The following is a 21,333-nucleotide window of genomic DNA, read 5'->3' on the forward strand; positions in this document are numbered from 1 at the left end:
GAGAGAGCCTTCTTAAGTAGTCTTGCCTTTCATTGGACACACCTGCCAAACTAATTAGCACAGGTGTCTGCAATTGCTTACAGTGATATAAAGAGCCCTGACACACATCACCATCAATGAGTTTAACTGACAAACAAACAAATTCTTCCCTTATCACTCCTAAACACTTTTTGCATAATAATTTGGAACGCGGTGTACATGTGCTTTTCCACAAAACACCAGCGGTTCACGTAGTGAATCTTACAGTTCTAACTTGCCAACCGTGGTCTGTATGGAATTGTTCAATAAAGGGCCCAAAATTAAGATAACATAGATGGGAGAGGTCTCTATGAATAGGAATTCCTAAGTATTTGATACCCTGTGAGGGCCAGGCAAAGGGAAAGTTGGACTGGATGGAATCCTATATGGATTTGGGGAGGGAGACATCGAGGGCCTCAGACTTCGCTGCATTGATTTTAAAATTTTACCATGTAACAAAGTGATCTATTTCAGCCATAACAGCATGGATGGATATATGTGATTGAGTGATATATACTAGGACATCATCAGCAAATAGAGAGCACTTGTACTCGGTGCCTCCCACCTCAATCCACCTAATATTGGGGTTATGGCGAATTGATGAGAGCAGGTGCTCCGTCACTAGGATGTATAAGAGAGGGGACAGAGGACATCACTGCCTTGTCCCATTGGTGATTGTGAAAGGTGATGAAAATGTTCTGACGCACCCCCTGGGCCTTGGGACACCCGGAGCCGGACCCTTTTTGGTGGATGCTGGTGGTTGTAGTCTTCGTGGCGGCGACCCAGTTCCGTGGCTCAGGGCGGTCAAACCAGTGGCGGAACTATTTATGTGGTTTTCATGTTTAAATGTCCGACTACGCCACCCGTGGATTGCGGTCAGAGTGAACCGCCGCTACAGGGCAGACCACTGAGGCTGGTGTTGTGGGTGCAGCAGAGCGTAGCATAACTCCCCACGGGAGGAGTATAGCCTCAGGGCAGTGTATGCGGAGGATGGGGGTGATGGTGCAGGGCAGCAGCAGTAACGACACGGAGTCAGTGATGCAGTTCAGGGCCTTTACTCACAGTTCTTATTATCCAGACCACGTCTGCAGGTAACGGCTGCCCACGTCGTACTGTGCTCACCAGGTGAGGGGCTCAGACAACTCCCAGATAACTTTGGAGCACTTCACAGGACCCCCTTTGTGTGTCCTTTGTCTGGCCTTTCTTACCAACACTTCTGTCCGGCTGCCTCGGGCCTCCTCTTGGTAAACTTGGCGCCAGTTTCCCTGACCCTATGTGGTGCCTTCCTAGCGGGTGTAGCGAGGGGCTGCGCCACATAAAATGTCAGAGCCTCCGGTTTCTAGCTGAGGGTCGTTTCCTGCCTCCACTAGTTCGGGGACCGGTCTCCCCCTTTGGCCTGACCCCTCCACGCAGGTGGATTCGGGCGTGCGGTGGCGACTCGCCCGTCCGCACCCCTGGGATCCCTTCATTCCTCGTTCCTGGAGCCTTCTCCGCTCCTCTTCCTTCCTTCTCCCTCTTCCAGGCCTGGGCCTCTGTTACTAGGCCCGCCTCCGGAGCAGAACTCATGCAGAGCCCCTGCTCCCTGCCACTTCTGCTCAGACTTCTCTGCACTGAACTAAGATGGTGCCCACCTTTTATACTCCCTTCTCAATGCACCCAGGAACTGCTTCCTCCCTGCTCCTGCACTACAGGGTTCCCCTTCCTCAGTGTTCCCTCCCCCCACTCCAGCCAGGGACAGGGACTGTCGTGCCCATCTCAGGGGCATATTGGTCGCCCTGCCCCACGGCAATGTGGTGTAATGCATGCAGGTGTCGGGTCCTGATCCACACTCCATCCTTACCTGAGAGTGAGATATCACACCTCTGGGTGAGGTGCAATACGTCTTTAGCAAAAGAGCCCTCAGGGTGCTACAGTTCCATTTATCTTCAGCCTAGGTGACGTATTGCGATACAGGGCCGTGATTTTGGCTATAAAAGGGTCCCCTAGACCCCTACCCCAAGCTTTTTAAGAGAATCATATATGGCGTGCCAGGAGACTCTATGGAATGCTTTCTCAGCATCCAACGAGAGTATCTAATTACAAATTTTTAACTGCATCTAGACCAGGAAATACTTTGTGCCTAGTAGCAGTGTCTGCTAGTAAGCGGATTATCCCGGCTGTTAAGCAAGCTGCACCACCTGTAGTTTAGACACTTAATTTTTTCAAAGGAAATGCTTCGGGACCATGGGATACTTAGTGAAGAGCATCAGGAGGCACCCCAAGGCATAGGGGCTGGGACTGGCAGTAGGATGCCTTGCGGTGGACAGCCGAGCTCGATCCTTATAAAAGCTTTTTAACTGCAGCAGCTTTAGTGGACGCTACTGGAGCTGGAATTACCGCGGCTGCTGGCATGAGACTTGCCCTCCAATAGATCCTTGTAAATGGATTTAAAGTGTATTCATTCAAATTAGAGAGACAATTTAAATTAAAAAGCTTAGAGCTGCCTCCACCACAGGGGGGCTCGCTCGACCCACCAGCGGACAGGCACCAGTATTGGGAGAGGGGGGCTGGCCGTCAGGGTTCACCGCGGCTCTGGCACAAACCCGGCGACACGGAGGTGGCACGGGCAGGAGCGGACTGGCCGTGTCGGCTTCTCACTTTTTGGATTTTAGAAGGGCATGACATGCCTATATCTGTGTCTCCCCCTCCTTTTACTCCTCCACCTCTTTTATTTTCGCATGACTATATGTACTTGTCACTTTTCCATGTGTTAGTTATGTCTTCTGAGCAGTTTGTCAGCTTTTGGACACCTTTGAAGGTGTTTTCTATGTGTTTCTATGTGTTTTTGTTTGCCTGCCATTGGTTTTAACGGTGTTCGAAGGTGTTCGACGAACAGTTCGACGAACAGTTCGGCGAACACACGGGTGTTCGACGAACCGAACCGAACTCGAACACTACGGGGGTGGCTCAACACTAGTAAGCATCACCATATGTCTATGTTCACACATAGTGTTTTTACAGCGTTTTTAAAAAAAAAAAAAATATTTAAGACTGTAAAAGTGAGGTTCTGAATTTCTTGGAAGAATATCTATGTGTGCAGAATTATTGGACAACTACTATAGCTATTAGTGTACAGAATTATTATTGAGCTACATGAAAAATATACATTTTCCCGTTTCAATTGTTTATTTTCATCTGTTAAAGTAAGAATAATGACCAAACAACTCAAAATGTACAAAATATATTTCTGACCTTTTAGAAAAAATATCAGTAACCAATATAGCTGCCCTGCTTTCCAATAACAGTCATAAGTCTTCCATCCATGGCAGCACCAACAATGGCCTCTCACACACTGATCAGAGAGGTGTACTGTTTTCCTTCACTGTAAACATAGGCGGATTATAATGAGGGCAATATGGGCTATAGTGTGACCGTAAAAGAATGGTAAAAAATAAAAAAATATATACTTACCTTCTGATGACCTGCCGACGTCAGCGGTCGCGTGACCCGTCACATGACTAAATGACGTTACGGCAGGTCCTTTTCATACCATCGCGAGCTGCCGGTAAGCCAGGACGCATCGGATAAAGACACCGGGGGCCATCAGAAGGTAAGTATAATATTTATTTTTTATTTTATTCTTTTTTTACAGGTTCTATGGTACCCGGGTCCGGAGGAGAGTCTCCTCTTCTCCAAACCCGGGTACCATCCGCACATTGAAACGCTTGGATTCTGCATGCACAGATGCAGTGATGCGGATTCCATGCGCTCCAATGCAAGTCAATGGCGGCGAAAACGCAGCGCTTCCACAAAATAATTGGTAATGCTGCGGATTTTTCCACAATGTTAATCCGCAGCGTAAATTTCCGCAGTATGTGCATAGCACATGCAGATTATCATTGGGGAACATGGCAGACCTTCTACCAAGCGTTTTTTTAGTGTTTCTGCAGCGGAATTGCTGCTGCAGAAACGCTTAAAAAACACATAGTGGGCACACAGCCTAAAAAAAATTATTATAATTACCGGTAATATTGTGCCAAATTAATTTCACGTGAACTATCACATGATCTATCACAGGGGATCATGTGACATGTGATACATCAGGTGTGTGTGTGGGGGGGGGGCACGCCTTCTAAACTGCCCGGGGCCTTTGCTACTCTTAATCCACCACTGACTGTAAATCTCCCTTTTAAGAAGGGCCCACAAGTTATCAATAGAATTTAGGTCAGGTGAGGAAGGGGGCTTTGTCATTATTCTTTCATCTTTAAGGCCTTTACTGGCTAGCCAACAGTGGAGCATAGATCCCAACATTCCCAGATTCAGCAGGACTGTCCCGATTTGAGGGCTCAGTCCCAGCTTCTAAATACTCATCTCTCTTCCACATCTTCATAGCTCTGTAGCTTCGCCTCCTCGGGGACAGGGCCGCATCTCTCTTTTTGGATAAATTTAATTTTAACCATTCCAAATTGACAAGCTCATGATTGCAGATAGAAGCTCTAGCAATGAGCCACAGCCCACAATGATGTAGAAACCATTATAAATAGAAATACATTGTATATAGCAGTGTATTTCTATGTATTTATATTCTATAGGTGAAGAAAAGGTCAAATTTTTTTGTTCTTATGATACTACTAAAATAATAAAAATCAATTACAAAAAAATCATATTCTCTTTTTTGTGAGTTTCCCTGGGACTCGAACCGACAATATAATTGCAGGCAGGAGGTAAAACTGTTGAGCCACAGGCTCTGGTGATATAGCTGAGAGAGTTTTGTATACTTGATCTGTATCACGGCCACTAACCCCATAGGCAGATTATACTGAGACATAGAGATACATTGCATATAACTGGACACGGTGTCCCCATGGGGCTTAAATGAGACCTTAAGCTTCTATTCATATCTTTAAGGGTTTGAATGAGACTCTAGCCTCTCTCTTTATTTTTTACTACATTCCTAAGGGTTTCTCTCCTGCAGATACTATTACTTTTACATAGTATCCTTTAGCTAGTTGTACCTGTTCCCCTATTAATTTTATGCTGTGTTTTAAATTGTTTTTATATTTTTGTTTTTAATTATTGTCTTCCCATTTGGGCCATTTAACAGCATGCATTATTTATCATCTAGCATATTTTGGAGCCATTGATGGATTGTGTTGCACAATGAGTTTCCTGCACGTGCATTTTTTGTATTTTCCTATGTCACACCTGTATTTATACCCATTTTATCTGAACATGTTGTTGGCTGATATATTACCTTGTATTCTGTCATGAACCGTAATCTGTCCCCTGATTTCATCTCCGCCCTTAGTGTGCGCCGCACATGCGTTGGAGGTCCTCCATGGCCGGGCGCGCTCCCGGCTGTCTCATGGTTCGTCGCACATCCCCGGGTTCTGCTTATCGTGGTCCTGCGCATGCACGATGCGCCTGATGGCCAGTGAATGCGCGGCGGGTGGGCTGGATGCCCGGCACATGCACCGTAATGCACTTGGCGAGTGGGCGGTATTAGTGGGCGCCCACATAACTGATCATATGAATAGCTCTTTTACATATATAAAGGTCCTTTTTCCATGTAACCCTGTGACCTCTTGAAAAAACAGTTTTCTATGCGGCAAAACTTGCATTGAGGTGTTTCACAGCATCTTTACATCCTCTCTCTCTCCCTCCACACTGCTACTGAGCCAACACCGCGGTAATATTTTAGCCCCATTGCTCTCTTGCACTTTATTTACTTAAAGCACTTTACTTGCAGGGCCGGCTCCAGGTTTTTGTGGGCCCCGGGCGAAAGAGTCTCAGTTGGCCCCTTTAACACATACCACGATTCATGATGCACAGATACCGAAGAGAAATATATATATAGTACAATGCAAAGATTTCACTTCTTACGTTACATGAGTGATATCTATTGTAAATTCCACAATACCTCAGAAACCAGCGAATCGCTCCACACAGTATACTGGCCCCCATAAAATGCTCCATACAGGATACTGGTCCCCATATAACGCTCCATACAGGATACTGGCCCCCATATAACGCTCCATACAGGATACTGGCCCCCATATAATGCTCCATACAGAATACTGGCCCCCATATAACGCTCCATACAGAATACTGGCTCCCATATAACGCTCCATACAGGATACTGGCCCCCATATAATGCTCCATACAGAATACTGGCCCCCATATAACGCTCCATACAGAATACTGGCCCCCATATAACGCTCCATACAGGATATTGGCCCCCATATAATGCTCCATACAGAATACTGGCCCCCATAAAATGCTCCCTACAGAATACTGGCCCCCATATAACACTCCATACAGGATACTGGCCCCCATATAACGCTCCATACGAAATACTGGCCCCCATATAATGCTCCATGCCGGATACTGGCCCCATATAATGCTCCATGCAGGCTGTTCCCCACACATAATGCCTCATGCAGGCTGTTCCCCCCACATAATGCCCCACGCAGGCTGTCCCCCCCACATAATGCCCCACGCAGGCTTTTCCCCCCACATAATGCCCCATGCAGGCTGTTCCCCCCCATATAATGCCCCATGTAGGATGTCACCCCCCCTTATAATGCCCCATGCAGGATGACACCCCCCCTTCCTTATAATGCCCCATGCAGGATATCACCCCCCCCTTATAATGCCCCATGCAGGATGTCACACCCCCCCTTATAATGCCCCATGCAGGATGTCACCCCCCCTTATAATGCCCCATGCAGGATGTCACCCCCCCCCCTTATAATGCCCCATGCAGGATGTCACCCCCCCTTATAATGCCCCATGCAGGATGTCACCCCCCCTCCCTTATAATGCCCCATGCAGGATTTCACACACTCCCCTCCCTTATAATGCCTCATGCAGGATGTCACCCCCCCTTATAATGCCCCATGCAGGATGTCACCCCCCCTCCCTTATAATGCCCCATGCAGGATGTCACCCCCCCCTTATAATGCCCCATGCAGGATGTCACACCCCCCCTTATAATGCCCCATACAGGATGTCACACACCCACCTCCCTTATACTGCCCCATGCAGGATGTCACACACCCACCTCCCTTATACTGCCCCATGCAGGATGTCACACACCCCCACCTCACCCCCCTCCCTTATACTGCCACAGGCCTCCATACAATAGAAAAAAAAATCAAATACTCACCTCACGTCTCACCTGCTGCCGCTGCTCCGGACTCCAGCGTCGCCGGCCTCATCCCGCTCTGCGCTGTGTCTGCTCAGGAGAGAGCGCGGTGTAAAGACATCACCGTGCCCTCTGACCTGAGACGTCACAGTGCAGCAGCCGCGGAGGATGCAGGAGCTGCTGCGGAGGCACGGGGAGGGGTAAGTATTGTGCCGGGTGACGGGGAGCGGGCGCTGACACCGCTCACCTCCGCTCACGGGTCCCATAGCACGCGGGGTGCCCGACGGTGAGGGGCCCCCCGCCTGCTCAGGGCCCCGGCATTTGCCCGGGTGCGCCGGGTGCTGACGCCGGCCCTGTTTACTTGGATTACACTTGTTGACCTGGGGCACTTCTTCCGCCTTTTGTGTTAGGCATGACTACTGATTGCACAAACCAGTGGGTTCTCCAGGGAGATTGCGCTGATGTACTGTCCACTCTAAGCTGCATCATTTTTCCCCCATCTGTGTCTTATTTAATCATGTAATTTTTGTAATTGTACCTAATAAAATATACCTTTTTTACCGTTAGTTCTCTGTTTTTCTCCACTTTTTTGATTGTATATAACAGTGCATTTTTATGTCTCTGTATTCTAGAGGGAGAGTAAAAGAAAGATTTTTTACCTCCTATAAAATTGCTAAAAAATAATGAAAAACAATTACATAAATGTCATTTTTACTGCACTTTTTATAAAAATAATAAACATCACAAATTAGCAAATAACATGGACACATTTGGTGTCCCTGTAAATGTAACAACCCTCACAACACAGCAATCAAATTATTTACAGGGACCGGTAAGCGGGGTAAAAAAATGGTGTGATTGATATTTTTTCTCTATTAAACCCATAAACAAGGTAATAAAAATGTAACATTGAGACTGTGTTCACACATAGAGTTTTTTTCTACTGCTTTTTTTCTGCATGTTTTCTGAATGTGTCCGCACCACATGATGCAATAACAATCTTCTCTGATTATTGCGTGTTTGCTGCTTTTCTTTTATGAATCTGCGTTTTTAATGCTTTCTTTAATACTACAGAAAAGTTTTGATTCTGTGCTTAAAAATGCAACAGCGTTTTTTTTCCCCTTGAATTTTTCTCAGGCTCCACATAGAGGCCTATAGAAGAAAAAAAGCACCAAAACCGTACAGTTCACTAGCGCCTTTAAACGCACAGTGAGCGCAGTTTTCATGAAATCGCATACACTTTGCTTGGATATTTAGACCATGTTCACATGTAGTGTAAATACTGCATATTTTCTGCTGCTTTTTTGCACAGAAATAATGCTGTGTTGAACTGTCCAAGCAAAGTGGATGTGATTTCAGGAAAACTGTGCCCCCTGTGTGTCTAAAGATGTGGCTGAGCTGTGAGGTTTTGGTGCTTTTTTTTCTCTTGAGGCTTCTATGGCTTCTATGTGGAGCCTAAAAACAAACAGATGTAAAAAACTGCAGTTGCTTTTTTTAAGTGCAGAATCAAAGCTTTTCTGTACTATCAAAAACGTATTAAAAATGCTGCTTCACATTGGCAAAAAAAAAAACCTGCATCAAATAAGAGGGAAAAGGCTTAAAAATGCAGCAAGAATGCAGTAACCAGAGAAGATTGTTATTGTGTAGTTTAGGGCAGACATCTGCAGAAAACAAAAACACAGCATTTATGTTACATGTGAACACGACCTTACAGACACAAAAAAGCCAGTTGTCGTATAGTGAAGCTACATAAAGATAATAAAGTTCTGGCTGCTACAACTATGAATGGATGAACTAAAAATGAATCCACGGGTCCCAAGTAGAGATGAGCAGATGACATTGCTCCGGCCCTGGCTACTCAAAAACCACGCTGGGAACTGGGAAATTCTCTCTTCTCTATGGTCATGCCCTTTTACTCTCCCCCTTCCAAGATTCTGCCAATCACAGCTCAGCAGAGTCTGAGACTGATAGAATGCCATATTAGTTGCTGAGCTGTGTCTTTTAGACAGTTTTCATAACTTTTTAGCAAATTACATTCCATGCCCATTCCATCTCTTGGGTTATACTGTAGTTGTAATATTATATTTAAGGTCAAAGAAACTCTCAGAGACTAATACTTTATGCCCTTACGTACGTAGATACAGTTAGTAAAGCACTCAAAAAGTTCTACTGGTGACATATTATAGCGCTTTTTATTCTTAGGGAGCTTAACAATTTTTGTAAAACTATCTTTATTTTCTAAACTGTTTTCTACATTTTGAGAATATTGGACACCGACTTATCGAGTGGCCAGTATTTATATCACTTGCACAACTGAAATAACTGGGTCCAACTTGTTGATTAAAAACATTAGAAATGAGGAACACTTGCTGGCGAACTGTAGGAGAATGTTGGTAGATTTTCAGCGCAGGAGTACATTGTCCTAATTAATTTACATCTTGATAAGCTAACACAAACTAAATAGAATCTGGCTGATATCAGCTCCAACTTTGTTTAATTGCTTTTCTTAAATTTGAATCCTTTAATGGTTTGTTTAGAAGGATGTTCAGAAAGTTACTGTGAACGTCAGCAGTTTAAATTATTAATGAGATCAGGTCCTTACTAAACTATGGTTTTAAAACAATGAGATAGTGATAAAGTAAAAAATTCATGTTGTAAAGCAAATTAATATTGCTCTGAAATACAGTGCCTTGAAAAAAGTATTCATACCCCTTGAACTTTTCCACATTTTTTACTTTATACCCACAAACTTAAATGTATTTTATTTGGATTTTACTTGACATACCAACACAATGTAGCAACTATTTGTGAAGTGTAAATGAAATGATACTTGGTTTTCTAATTATTTTAAAAATCTAAATCTAAAAATTATGATGTGCATTTGAATTCAGCCTCCCGTATTCTGATATCCCTAAATAAAATACTGAGTGACCAATTGCCTCCAGAAGTCACCTAATTAGTCAATTGAGTACAATTGTGGGTAATTTATTCTCAGTATAACTACAGCTGTTCTGTCAAGATCTGATAAGTTTGTTTGAGACCATTAGAAATCAAACAGCATCATGAAAACCAAGGAGCACAGCAGACAGGTCAGGGACAAAGTTGCCAAGAAGAGTAAAGCAGGGTTTGGGTTATAAATAAATAGCCCAGGCACTGAACATCTCACAGAGTAATGTTCTGTCCATCATCCAAAAATGGAAGGAGCATGGCACAATTGCAAACCTATCAAGATGTGGCCGCCCATCTAAGCTGACATCACAAGCAAGGAGCGCACTAATCAGAGAAGCATTCAAGGGGCCCATGGTCACTCTAGAGGAGCTGCAGAGACCCACAGCTCAGGTCAGAGAATCTGTCAACAGGACAACTATTAATTGTATACTCCACAAATGTGGCCTTTATGGAAGAGTTGTAAGAAGAAACCCATTTTTGAAAGCAAGTCATAAGAAGTCCCTTTTGCAGTTTGCAAAAAGCCATATAGGGGACATAGGTAGCATGTGGAAGAAGGTGCTCTGGTCAGATGAAACCAGAGAACTTTTTGGGCTAAATGCAAATGTAACGCTGATGCACTGTGACTGTGTAACGCTAGTGGATGTGGACCCAGTGTGCCACGGGCCGGGCTTGCCTTGGAGGGGTGTGACTAGGTGCCTAATGGATCTTTACTAGAGCCTCTGATGGTGAGGATAGGCTGGGCTGCCATCAGACACCAGGTGCCACTCTAGGGCAGTCCCTGGGACTGCAGCAGTGAAGGTCCAGAGGCACGGATATATAGTACAGAAGGGAAAAGACAAAGATATGGTCAGGAGGTCCGAGGTCAGGCCAGGTAGCATGAGGTCTGGATACGTAGTCGAGGTCAGGAGCGGAGAGGTCAGAGAGGACAGTTATACAAGTCAGGTTAGTAACGGGAGAGACAAAACACACATATGCATAAGCAGTACACTAGCAGATGATCTGGCTAGGAACCAACATTAGGGCAAAGAGTGGTGAGTGGAGCTGCAGATATAATGCCTGCTGGCATGGGATAGGTAATCTCTGCCGGACACAGCAGTGTTACATTCTTGCAAAGACCGGCCACTCCCTTTAAAGCCAAATGGAAACAAACTCAGATGCAGCAAGAGGCAAAACACAGCGAACCAGCCAGAGGCAAGGAGAAGCTGCGTGATGACTGTGGTGAGTAGGGCAGAACTGAGGAGGCATGTGCGTTACCACCGTAACAGAAAAATGCTATCTATGGCTGAAAACTAAAACTGTACATCACCCTGAAAACACAATCCCCACCATCAAGCATGGTTGTAGCAGCATCATGCTATGGGATGCTTTTCTTCAGCAGGCACAGGGAAGCTGGTCAGAGTTTATGTGAAGATGGATGAAGCTAAATACATGGCAATCCTGGAGGAAAACCTGTTAGTGTTTCCCAAACCATATCCTCATGGCCCCCCAAAACATCATGTTTTCAGATTTCCTTAGTATTGCACAGGTGAGAGAACCTGTGTAAGAATTATTATTAAGGCATCATAAACTATCACCTGTGCAATACTAAAGAAATACTGAAAACATGACGTGTTGGGGGCCGTGAGAACTGGAGTTTGGGAAACACTGGTTTAAATAAAAGCATATTCATGTATTTAAAGGGAATCTGTCACCCCCTGGCACTTATCTGACCTCTAATATGGGCATACAGTTGATAGAAATGTAAATCTATACCTACCTGTATGCCTCATATTAGAGGTCTGGTTGCTGTGAAATTGCTTTTTATTCTTTTAGGCTTCTGATGCTTGCATGCCTGGGGCCCGCTAGAAAACACCGCCTCCTGTATTAATTATAATGTTTCCCCCCTTGCAGTGCCCGGTGACCTGCAGTTTTGGCGTCCAAATCTCATGCATGCGCACATCACCTTTCACGCAAGGCGTACTTTTTACTCCCGGCTATGTTGTGTACAGCAGTGATCTTGTGCGCAGGCACCGATGACTCCAGTGACCTCCGGCATGTGTAACACTAAGGTGCTCTCCCCACTTTCTCCCTGCATCATCGTTAGGAACCATATGTATATGCATATGGTTCCTAACCATGATGATGCAGGGAGGAAGTGGGGAGAGCATCTTAGTGTTGCGCATGCCGGAGGTCACTGGAGCGGAAGTCACAGTGACTCGCCTGTGCACAACATCCCTCCTGTACAATTAGCATAGAAGGGAGGAAGAAGTGCCCAGGCACAGGATTTGTGTGCGGCACAGGGCACTGTGACGTGCAGGGGAGGGGGGAAACATTTTAGTTAATACAGGAGGCGGGGATTTCTAGTGGGCCGTGGGCCTCCAAGGCATCAGAAACCTGAAAGAATAAAAAGCAATTTCACAGCAACCAGACCTCTAATATGAGGCATACAGGTAGGTACAGATTTACATTTTTGTCACCTATATGCTCATATTAGTAGAGATGAGCGTTGTTCTACTCGAACTGTTCGCCAATCTCAAATTCGAGCTGTTTTGGGCGGTGTTCGAGCCGGTCGGCGAACACGAACAATTTGAGAAAAATTCGGCTGTTCGAGGTTATGTTCGATAACTGTTCGTGCACCAAAATCATAACTGGATTTTTTCTCAGTAATGATGAAAATTAATGTTAATACGCAGTTTGAGTGTACAGCGGGGCGGGGGGAGGGGCAGGGGATGGATCTCTGCAGGAACAATGAAGATCTCCATTTTTTTTTCTCTTTCCCGCATTTGCAGTGGGGAGGTGCAATCTGTCAGCCTATCAGCAGCGCACACACGGAGCGAAGTGCTTTTTTTCACACAAGCAAGGGCATGTGTCATTGGCAGTGTATGTCACATGTCCTTGCCCTATAAGACCAAGCCATTTTCCCCGTCGCCACCATTTTCTCACTGCTGCAGCTGCGTGTTAGACGGCACCGCTGTTGCTGTGTGCGCTATACCTTGTTAATTTCAAGCCAATTTTCGCACAAATATACAGATAGCTTGGGAGTAGGGAATAGTTGTGATTGCAGTCCTTTTAAGGACTAGGTTACAGCATTTCCTACGACTTTTATCAGGCAGGTCTGTGCTCTTAAATAGATAGATTGTGGGAGTAAAGACTAATTGTAATTGGAGTCCTTTTCAGGACTAGGTTACATCAGTTCCTATCAGTTTTTGCCAGGCAGGTCTGTGCCAGTGCTGTGCAAGTTTTTTTCACAGCATTTGGCTGAATCTAGCAAAGCTAATCCTTTTTGGCCTATTGCAGAGTGTGTTAGTCAGTGGAGTAGCCTATCTGTGTTGCAAGATATACCACCTGTGTATAGAATACCAATTTTTTTACTGCACCTAGTGAAGTAAAATCTTTTGGGCATAGCATCATTCTATTAGTCCATCTATACTGACCTCCATCAGGTTGCAAACTGAATATAATTTTTTTCTGCATCTAGCTCTGAAAAAATATTTGGGCTTCTAGCAGTGTGTGGGACTTGGTCTATTAGTCCATCTATACTGACCTCCATCAGGTTGCAAATTAAAAATAATTTTTTTCTTCATTTAGCTCTGAAAAAATATTTGGGCTTCTAGCAGTGTGTGGGACTTGTTCTATTAGTCCTTCTATACTGACCTCCAGCAGGTTGCAAATTGAATATAATTTTTTTCTGCATCTAGCTCTGAAAAAATATTTGGGCTTCTAGCGGTGTGTGGGACTTGGTCTATTAGTCCATCTATACTGACCTCCATCAGGTTGCAAATTAAAAATAATTTTTTTCTGCATCTAGCTCTGAAAAAATATTTGGGCTTCTAGCAGTGTGTGGGACTTGGTCTATTAGTCCATCTATACTGACCTCCATCAGGTTGCAAATTAAAAATAATTTTTTTCTTCATTTATCTCTGAAAAAATATTTGGGCTTCTAGCAGCGTGTGGGACTTGTTCTATTAGTCCATCTATACTGACCTCCATCAGGTTGCAAATTAAAAATAATTTTTTTCTGCATCTAGCTCTGAAAAAATATTTGGGCTTCTAGCAGTGTGTGGGACTTGGTCTATTAGTCCATCTATACTGACCTCCATCAGGTTGCAAATTAAAAATAATTTTTTTCTGCATCTAGCTCTGAAAAAATATTTGGGCTTCTAGCAGTGTGTGGGACTTGGTCTATTAGTCCATCTATACTGACCTCCATCAGGTTGCAAATTAAAAATAATTTTTTTCTGCATCTAGCTCTGAAAAAATATTTGGGCTTCTAGCAGTGTGTGGGACTTGGTCTATTAGTCCATCTATACTGACCTCCATCAGGTTGCAAATTAAAAATAATTTTTTTCTGCATCTAGCTCTGAAAAAATATTTGGGCTTCTAGCAGTGTGTGGGACTTGGTCTATTAGTCCATCTATACTGACCTCCATCAGGTTGCAAATTAAAAATAATTTTTTTCTTCATTTAGCTCTGAAAAAATATTTGGGCTTCTAGCAGTGTGTGGGACTTGTTCTATTAGTCCTTCTATACTGACGTCCAGCAGGTTGCAAATTGAATATAATTTTTTTCTGCATCTAGCTCTGAAAAAATATTTGGGCTTCTAGCGGTGTGTGGGACTTGGTCTATTAGTCCATCTATACTGACCTCCATCAGGTTGCAAATTAAAAATAATTTTTTTCTGCATCTAGCTCTGAAAAAATATTTGGGCTTCTAGCAGTGTGTGGGACTTGGTCTATTAGTCCATCTATACTGACCTCCATCAGGTTGCAAATTAAAAATAATTTTTTTCTGCATCTAGCTCTGAAAAAATATTTGGGCTTCTAGCAGTGTGTGGGACTTGGTCTATTAGTCCATCTATACTGACCTCCATCAGGTTGCAAATTGAATAAAAAAATTTTCAGCATCTAGCTCTGAAAAAATATTTGGGCTTCTAGCGGTGTGTGGGACTTGGTCTATTAGTCCATCTATACTGACCGCCATCAGGTTGCAAATTAAAAATAATTTTTTTCTGCATCTAACCCAGCCAATAGTTTTGGCCTAATACCACAGTTTGGCCACTCAGCTCTGCTCGGTTACCATCCATTGTTTTTTTGTGCAAACAACTCCAGAGTTGTGAATTAGTTAACCACCAAAATGAGTGGAAAAAGGCCTGCTGCTGGTGGAAAGGGGAATAGGCGTGTTGGGAAGGGGAAAAAAGGTTGTGTCCGTGGGGTAGGTGCAGAAGAAAGACCATCTTCCAGCCAAACTAAAATGTCTACTTCTTTTAGCGGACAATGTGATAAGATCCCTTTCTTACGGCCACGCCAATCGCTACAAATTCCAGATGAGGCACAAAAACAGCAGGTGCTTCAACGGATATCAAGTGCTCCTTTAAGTGGGCTCTCCTCCACATCAACTTCAACATCACAAATACTCCAGTCCTCAAAGGTGTCACCCAAATCGCACTTGCTTCCTCACAGCTCCCAAATCTCCAGCTGCCCGTCTGAGTATGAGGTAGAACAGATGGTTGAGTCTGCAGAGCTGTTTACTCATACTATAGCCTGGGAATCAGAGGTCGACTCCAGCGCTTCTGTGAATCCAGATGAGGAAATGATCTGCACTGATGCCCAGAATCTTTATGAGTCAGATCCAGGACCAGACGCAGAAGGTTCTGACCATAATGTAGACCCTCATTCCCAAACTGTAACTCCTGTTGGTGGAGACAATGAGGAAGACGATGATAAGACTCAAATACCTGATTGGAGCGACAACTTTAGTTTTTTGTCAGGGCAGGAACAGGTTGGCTCTGAGGACGACGGGTGTGATAACGCACAGGGTGATGATGATGAGGTCGGAGATCCCACTTACTGTCAACCCACAGTCAGCCAAGAGATGAGGTCAGCAGAGGAGGTGGAGGAAGATGCTAGTGACGACGAGGTCAGGTTGCGCCTTCCTGGACAGAGACGTAGTACTGGAAGCACGTCAACAACTGCATCCTCAAACACAACTCTGCCTCTCACCACAAGTCGTGGTGGCTCTTCAGGTCGCATGGGTGCTAAGCCTTGCATAGCCTGGGCATTTTTTCAGATCGATAAAGATGACCCAACTCGTGTTATCTGTAACATTTGTCAGCAAAAGCTAAGTAGAGGCCAAAAAATACATAGTTTGAGTACTTCATGCATGAACCGGCACATGGACATGAAGCATAAGTTGCAGTGGGAAGCTCAGTGTGCTACAATGCGGTCTAGCCGGCCGGGCCAACCACCGTCTGCCATATCTTGTGCATCCGCGGCCTCTTCATCCTCTGTGACTGGGGGGACAGCAGTCACACCTGTTTTGGGGCGCAGACCTGCCACCTCTTTACCCGCAACAGCCAGCGTGATTGGCAGGTCATCATTTTCTTTGGAGGTGGTAACACCAGCTGGTCTTGAGCGCTGTCCGACATCGATAGCACCACCTTTGGATCAAGGCAACCTAACATGTCCGCCTGCATCTTCCTCACAGACCGGCAGTTTGCCGGGGACACCCTTATCAACCCCATCTAAGCACAATAGCCAGCCCTCGGTCCCTCAGATGTGGACAAGTAAAAGACCATTTCCTCCTAGCCATGAGAAAGCTAAGAGGTTGAATTTCACCATCTGCAAGCTCTTGGCTACAGAAATGCTGCCTTTCCGCCTGGTGGACACAGAGGATTTTCGAGACCTTATGTCCGTCGCAGTGCCCCAGTACCAGATGCCCAGTCGGCACTACTTCTCAAAGAAAGGTGTGCCTGCGCTCCACCAGCATGTCGCACACAACATCACCGCTTCTTTGAGAAACTCTGTGTGTGACAGGGTGCATTTCACCACAGACACTTGGACGAGTAGGCATGGACAGGGGGCGTTACATGTCGCTGACTGGGCACTGGGTAACTATGGTGACAGCAGGACAAGGGGCTGCTGTCCAAGTCTTGCCGTCCCCACGAGTTGTGCGTCAATCCTCTTTATGTCATTTTTCCTCCACTGCTTCTGCCTCCTCAACCTCCTCTCGGTCTTCCACCTGCACCCAAAGCCTGTCTGGTCATGCCACAAGCTTTCTAACTGCGCAGAAGGGATCCTGCACACCTCCTTACTATGCTGGCAGTAGGGCTCAACGTCATCAGGCGGTTTTTACATTGAAATGTCTGGGAAATGTGAGTCACACAGCTGAGGAGTTGTGGTCAGCTCTGGAGAACCAATTTCATGAATGGTTGTCTCCACTGGACCTGAAACCAGGTAAGGCCGTGTGCGACAATGCTGCAAACCTGGGTGCGGCCCTTCGCCGGGGCAATGTCACACACGTGCCTTGTATGGCTCACGTGTTGAACCTGGTTGTCCAGCAATTTTTAGCCCACTATCCCAGACTAGATGGCCTTCTGCAGAGGGCACGGTCGCTGTGTGCTCACTTCCGCCGTTCGCATCCCGCAGCTCAGCGACTTACATCTCTACAGAAGTCGTTGGGCCTGCCACTTCACCGGCTAAAATGCGATGTGCCTACCCGGTGGAATTCAACTCTGCACATGTTGCAGCGACTGTGGCAGCACCGACAAGCCCTGGTGCAATACGTTCTGACGTATAGCCTGGGCCAACGAGATTCAGAGGTGGGGCAAATCACGCTGGAGGAGTGGTCTCAGATCAGGGACCTATGCACCCTTCTGCACAGTTTTGAAATGGCGACGAAGATGTTTAGTGCTGACGATGCCATTATCAGCATGACTATTCCGGTGATTTACATGCTGGAGCACATGTTAAACAGAATTCGGAGTCAGGTGGTGGCACAAGAGGAGGTGGAGGAAGTAGAGGAGGAGGAGTTGTATGCGGAAGGGCTAACATCTGCAAGGTCCAGACGGTCGGCAGCACCAAGGCGGCAGGCATGTGAGGGTGGGGGAGATGATTTTACCAGGGCGCATGGTAGCAGCCAAACTAGTGAGGAAGGTGCAGGAGCCCAGGAAGAAGTGGAGGACGAACTGATGGAAGACTCATCAGATGAGGGAGACCTTGATCACATTTCTGTTGTGCGAGGTTGGGGGGAGAGGACAGAGGAAGGAAGCATGATTGCTACCTCGCCACCAACACAACAGGGACTTGGTGCTCCTGGATGCGCAACACACATGAGTGCCTTCTTGCTGCACTACCTGCAACATGACCCTCGAATTGTGAGAATTAGAAATAATCCTGACTACTGGGTTGCCACACTGTTAGATCCCCGGTACAAAAGTAAATTTGCAGAAATTATTCCTGCCATAGAAAGGGATGCACGCATGCAGGAGTATCAGCAGAGACTGTTGCAGAATCTTATATGTGCTTTTCCACAAAATACCAGTGGTGCACGTAGTGAATCTCACAGTTCCAACTTGCCAACCGTGGGACCGTCAAGTGTTCAGCACTCAAACCGTAACAGAACCACAGTATCTGCTGGTAACATCAATTTTGTGGAATCATTTCACCACTTTTTTAGCCCATCCTTTGCAAGGCCACAGGAGACAAGAAGTCTGACACATAGTCAACGCCTAGAGACGATGGTACAGGAGTATCTCCAAGTAAACATTGAAGCCACGACTGTGTCACTGGACCCTTGCTCTTTTTGGGCTTCCAATCTGGATAAATGGCCGGAGCTAGCCACTTACGCCTTGGAGATCTTGTCATGCCCCGCAGCCAGCGTTCTGTCTGAACGTGTGTTCAGCGCTGCTGGTGGTGTGCTGACAGATAAGCGCACGCGGCTCTCCACTGATAATGTAGACAGACTCACGTTCATAAAGATGAACAAATCATGGATCCGAAACGACTTTTCTACCCCTGTGTCATCCTGGGGAGAGTAAAAGCTTGATGATTGGTTAAAATCACCCTACCAACCGTTTTAAGCTTTCAAATTACTAATCATGTTTATCTGTATCTTGACTGGAAAATAATTTGGGCTTTGTAGCAGTGTGCAGCACTGATCCTATTAGGCCATCTATATTAAGCTTCACCAGATTTAAAATTAAAAATAATTTTTAGCTGCATCTAGCCCGGAAAATAATTTTGGGGCTCCGAGATGCGCAAGACACATAAGTGCCTTCTTGCTGCACTACCTGCAGCATGACCCTCATATTGTCAGAATTCGAAGTAATCATGACTACTGGGTTGCCACACTCTTAGATCCCCTAAACTTTTCGATCAACCTTTTCATTTTAATAAAGACCAAAAAAATGGTCATTTTTGAAATTATAAGCATTAGCAGGTTGTTAGAAACTGAAATCAAACAGTTTTCAACTCAAAACTTTATTCTAGGTGATGTTACATTTTCACATAGGACCCCTTGTTCGAAAGGAGCTTCTGAACTCTCTCGTCCATTGAATTTGTCAGGTTTTGGATGGTTTCTGCTTCAATTGTTTTGCATGAGGACAGAATACCCTCCCAGAGCTGTTGCTTAGATGTGAACTGCCTCCCGCCATCATAGACACTCCTTTTAATGATGCTCCAAAGGTTCTGAATGGGGTAGAGGTCAGGGGAGCATGGGGGTCACACCATAAGTTTGTCCCCTTTTATGCCCATATCAGCCAGAGATGCAGATGTTTTATGTGCAGCATGAGATGGTGCATTATCATGCAGAAAAATGATCTTGCTGTGAAATACACGGTTCTTCTTCTTGAACCATGGCAGGAAGTGCTGTTTGAGAAAATCCACATACATTATGGAGTTCATCTTTAGCGCCTTCAGGGATCCTAAAGGGGCCGACAATCTCTCTCCCCATGATTCCAGCCCAAAACATTACTCCACCTCCTCCTTGTTGGCGCTGTAGCCGTGTTTGCGTGGGGTGTCCATCAACCAGCCATCCTCCACTCCATTCATCTGGACCATCGAGCGCTGCACGGCACTCATCCGTGAACAAAACAGTTTTGAAATCAGTCTTCATGTAATGTTTGGCCCACTGGAGCCGTTTCTGCTTGTGTGAAGTGGATAGAGGAGGTCGACAGGATGGCATATGCACAGCTGCAAACCTCTGAAGGACCCTGCATCTTGTTGTTCGGGGGACGTTGGAGGCACAAGCAGCTTCAAAAACTTGTCTGCTGCTATGACAAGGCTTTTTTGCCGCTGCTGTTTCAACCTGACGTAATTGCCTGTAGGAAAGAGTCCTCAATTTGCCCTTATCAGCACGCACACGTGTGTACTGTGAATCAGCTACATACTTCTTGATTGCCAAGACACTTCATCCTGATCATCGCACAATGTTGATTGTAGTCATGCCTTGACCTAAACACTCCACAATTTGTTGCTTCTCAGCAGCCGACACATCCTTTTTCTTTCCCATTTTGGCAGAAAATGTAGGCTGCTTAATAATGTGAGAGAGCCTTCTTAAGTAGTCTTGCCTTTCATTGGACACACCTGCCAAACTAATTAGCACAGGTGTCTGCAATTGCTTACAGTGATATAAAGAGCCCTGACACACATCACCATCAATGAGTTTAACTGACAAACAAACAAATTCTTCCCTTATCACTCCTAAACACTTTTTGCATAATAATTTGGAACGCGGTGTACATGTGCTTTTCCACAAAACACCAGTGGTTCACGTAGTGAATCTTACAGTTCTAACTTGCCAACCGTGGTCTGTATGGAATTGTTTAATAAAGGGCCCAAAATTAAGATAACATAGATGGGAGAGGTCTCTATGAATAGGAATTCCTAAGTATTTGATACCCTGTGAGGGCCAGGCAAAGGGAAAGTTGGACTGGATGGAATCCTATATGGATTTAGGGAGGGAGACATCGAGGGCCTCAGACTTCGCTGCATTGATTTTAAAATTTTACCATGTAACAAAGTGATCTATTTCAGCCATAACAGCAGGGATGGATATATGTGATTGAGTGATATATACTAGGACATCATCAGGAAATAGAGAGCACTTGTACTCGGTGCCTCCCACCTCAATCCACCTAATATTGGGGTTATGGCGAATTGATGAGAGCAGGTGCTCCGTCACTAGGATGTATAAGAGAGGGGACAGAGGACATCCCTGCCTTGTCCCATTGGTGATTGTGAAAGGTGATGAAAATGTTCTGACGCACCCCCTGGGCCTTGGGACACCCGGAGCCGGACCCTTTTTGGTGGATGCTGGTGGTTGTAGTCTTCGTGGCGGCGATCCGGTTCCGTGGCTCAGGGCGGTCAAACCAGTGGCGGAACTATTTATGTGGTTTTGATGTTTAAATGTCCGACTACGCCACCCGTGGATTGCGGTCAGAGTGAACCGCCGCTACAGGGCAGACCGCTAAGGCTGGTGTTGTG

This window comes from Phyllobates terribilis, unplaced genomic scaffold (genome assembly GCF_046119375.1).
Source record: "Phyllobates terribilis strain yellow unplaced genomic scaffold, ASM4611937v1 Scaffold_4__5_contigs__length_816908805, whole genome shotgun sequence".
In the NCBI taxonomy this organism is placed as follows: domain Eukaryota; kingdom Metazoa; phylum Chordata; class Amphibia; order Anura; family Dendrobatidae; genus Phyllobates; species Phyllobates terribilis.